The sequence below is a fragment of the Paramisgurnus dabryanus genome, chromosome 2, assembly GCF_030506205.2.
Source record: "Paramisgurnus dabryanus chromosome 2, PD_genome_1.1, whole genome shotgun sequence".
Lineage (NCBI taxonomy): Eukaryota > Metazoa > Chordata > Actinopteri > Cypriniformes > Cobitidae > Paramisgurnus > Paramisgurnus dabryanus.
The window spans coordinates 55431051-55435120 of NC_133338.1; positions in this window are offsets into that span (position 1 = coordinate 55431051).

A 4070-nucleotide genomic window follows, 5' to 3' on the forward strand; every position below is an offset into this window, starting at 1 on the left:
GTCAAAAATCAGCAGAGTTATCTAAGTCTCTTTGGGGAGTGATCGAAAATTAAAGAGTTTGCGGCGCCCGCGCCGCAGCCGACCCCAGAGTGTTAAAGAAGTATTCCCTGTAGTGTCAACCCCGGTTCTAAACATCTTTAACTCATCGCTAGAAATAGGATACATTCCAACAGCTTTCAAACTAGCAGTTATTAAACCGCTGATTAAAAAACCACAGCTTGACCAAGGAGAACTTAATAACTTTAGACCAATCTCAAATCTCCCTTTTCTTTCGAAAATATTAGAAAAGGTAGTGGCAAGCCAGTTACGCACATTCTTGACAAATAATAGTACATATGAAAAGTTCCAATCAGGATTCAGGCCCCACCATAGCACAGAGACAGCGTTGCTTAGAGTTACAAATGACCTCCTATTAACATCCGATCGTGGTGAAATCTCAATTCTTATATTACTAGACCTTAGTGCAGCATTTGACACAATAGACCACAGAATCCTACTCAATAGACTAGAAAACTATGTTGGTATCAGTGGTCAGGCGCTAGCCTGGTTTAGGTCATATCTAACCAATCGCTATCACTTTGTTTATGTAAATGAGGAAGAGTCATATCACTCCCTGGTTAAATACGGTGTACCGCAGGGATCAGTTTTAGGTCCTATCCTGTTCTCGTTATACATGTTACCCCTAGGAGACATTATCAGGAAACATAACATAAGTTTTCACTGCTATGCGGATGATACCCAGCTTTACATCTCCTCGCATCCCAGCGAAACACACACGTTTTCTAAGCTAAAAGACTGCATTAGCGATGTTAGTGACTGGATGGCACATAACTTTCTTAAGCTCAACTCCAATAAGACAGAGGTACTTATTATTGAACCAAATCGCTACAAACATAATATGTCAGATTACAAATTGCACATAGATGGCTGTACTGTGGTGCCATCTTCCACGGTTAGGAACTTAGGTGTGATGTTCGACAGCAACTTATCCTTTGATAGTCATATCGCCAACGTCTGCCGCACAGCATTCTTCCATCTTAGAAATATCTCAAAAATACGCCATATACTATCTACATCTGACGCAGAGAAGCTTATTCATGCTTTTATGACCTCTAGAATAGACTATTGTAACTCGCTACTCGGGGGATGCCATTCAAATCAGATCAACAAGCTTCAGCTAGTTCAAAACGCTTCTGCAAGGGTACTTACTCGATCTAAGAAGTATGACCACATAAGCCCAATTCTGGCATCTTTACACTGGCTACCAGTTAAATATCGCATCCAATTCAAAATATCACTAATCACCTACAAAGCTTTAAATGGCTTAGCACCCTCATATCTTAGAGAATTACTATCAGAATACAATCCATCACGCACACTACGGTCGCAAAATTCTGGCCTATTGATTATCCCTAGACTATCAAAAGTGTCTAAAAGTGGAAGATCCTTTTCCTACTTAGCCCCTAAGCTCTGGAATGATTTACCAACCGATGTCCGAGAATCAGACACAGTCGATCATTTTAAATCTAGACTTAAAACTTTTCTCTTCAACAAAGCATTCGCATAATTTGTCTAGTAAAGGTTCTTAACTCGCAATAGTTTTTTTTTTTCACGGAACAAAGCACTCACGGTCATAACACAGACCAACCAAATAAATAAATAAAAACCTTTTCTGCATGAACACTTAAAATGAATTGCATTAAATAGTTTGCCACCGTTTGCCACTGAACCTGCATTAACGACGACAGTGGGGCTTCCGGCCTTAGTCAAACGGTTTGGCACGTATGGTCGGGTTGCGATTTTGGTGCTTTCGTGTGTCTTGTGAATAGTATGCCATACAGACCCGTTTGCCACTGAACCTGCATTAACGACAACAGTGGGGCCTCCAGCCTTAGTCAAACGGGTTGGCACGTATGGTCAGGTTGCGATTTTGGCGCTATCGTAAGTCTTATGAATAGTATGCCATACAGACCCGTTTGCCACTGAACCTGCATTAACGACGACAGTGGGGCTTCCGGCCTTAGTCAAACGGGTTAACACGTATGGTCGGGTTGCGATGTTTTTGGCGTTTTCTCCTGGTCCTGTAAATGGTATACAATATAGATCCGTTTGCCACTGAACCTGCATTAACGACGACAGTGGGGCTTTAGGCCTTAGTCAAACTGGTCGTCAGGTTTCATTTTCTCTCAAAGATCGGAAGGCGACCCTTATTTACCATATATACCCTCGCATTGGGCCCCCAATTTGCTAAATCCTCAACTGTGGATAACATAATTATGCCGCAATATTTAGTCTGTCTGGAACTAAGCTGAGTTAAACCACATCACTGTGTGACACTTCAATACATATGAACGGCCGCTACGCTAATACGATTTTGTTTTTCTCTCCCTGTCTCGTCCACGACCCGAGGACGAGACAAACAGACCCAGTCCCGGTAGATGTGAAAGTCGGCACACCTCTGATCTACTGGCTGTCCTTCAACGTAATGCCCAGCTGATACCTGACAAACGATCACCGGCAGAACCGCTTAATCTCCGCTAAATCTCCATTTCCGTTCTCCCAAGGGTTTTTCCCTCCTAGGACTTATTTTTCCTCGGATAAAAGCACGGGTTTTTTTTCTCCTAGGGGGTTTTTCACCCCGGGGAGGCAGCCTTTTTGGGCTTTACCTAGCTTCCTCTTCTATACGTTGCTTTAGTAATACGTGCAATTATAATATTGAGTCATAGCCGCAGCAAATTTAACTGCTCATGCTATCATGTATTTTGTTGTGCTATCTGTCGTTTTCTGTGCTTTTCACTGCTTCTATTTATGTAAAGCTGCTTTGAAACAATTGACTTTTGTGAAAAGCGCTATATAAATAAAATTGAATTGAATTGAAAAAAAAATTCTTATCAATTTAAGTGTATGTTTGATTAATAATATTGTCGAGAAAGATTAATAGTTTAGAAAGTATCACAGTTAGGTGTAAGGGGAGGTAAGGACACGTTCTCGACAGGGTGATATAACTGAAGGGATTTATTTGTACATTATCCCACTTATTACACAGCTATTCCTATACGAGTAAAAACACATTTATTTGAAATCTTTTATTAGCAATTAAAAGAAGTAAACCATCTACGAGGGAAACCTGTTTCCTAATGGCTGTAAGCAAAGACGCTTTAAAACAAGTTCAAGTCCATACAAGATAAACATTCAATTTATTAATTTCTAAATAACATGCCATAACCTATATATTTTAATAATGATGCATATTTATACTGTATCCATTCATAAGTCTTAAACTGCATGTGGTAAGATTACTCGTAGTAGGCTTACCCGAAATGTTTTTTTCCAAAACATTATAGCAAAAAACGTCTCGGTTACGGATGTAACCCTCGTTCCCTGAAGGAGGGAACGGAGACGTCACGTCGTGAACGACGAATTGGGAACTCGCTTAGAGAGACCAATCTGCTTCGAATACTACTAAAATGCCAATGAACTTGGCATTGAGATATTTGCATAATGCTGGCGCCGCCCCGCCAGGTGCCTATATAAGCAGCAGGTGCAAATATGGAAATTAGCTTCTTTTTCGCTGAGAAAGCCGGAAAGTGTGACCGGCCGTAACAGCAGGTGGCAGCACCTGTGGCGACGGGACATGACGTCTCCGTTCCCTCCTTCAGGGAACGAGGGTTACATCCGTAACCGAGACGTTCCCTTTCAGTCGGTCACTACGACATCACGTCGTGACCAAAGAATTGGGAATCCCTACCAAAACGCCACTAGGGGCTGACCTCTTCCAGTGTCTGCAGAAAAAACCCTCCAAATCCCCTCGAGGAATGGAGAAAGGATAAGGCAGAAAGGCCGGGCACTAGATGTTCCTTTAACCCCACAGAAGTGCCAGCGACTGGGAAGCGCCCTACCTGAGCGGGATAGGAACGCTGCGGAAGCCACCGCCCCTCTTAAGGGCTAATGGTGGACAATGAAAAGTAAAGACAGCCGTAGCTGTGTAAGCAAAGCAGTGCTCTGCTAAGGGAAACGTGGGCTGGTAGGATTAACCCCACGGAAAAATACTCACAAAGGAACCCGGTGGG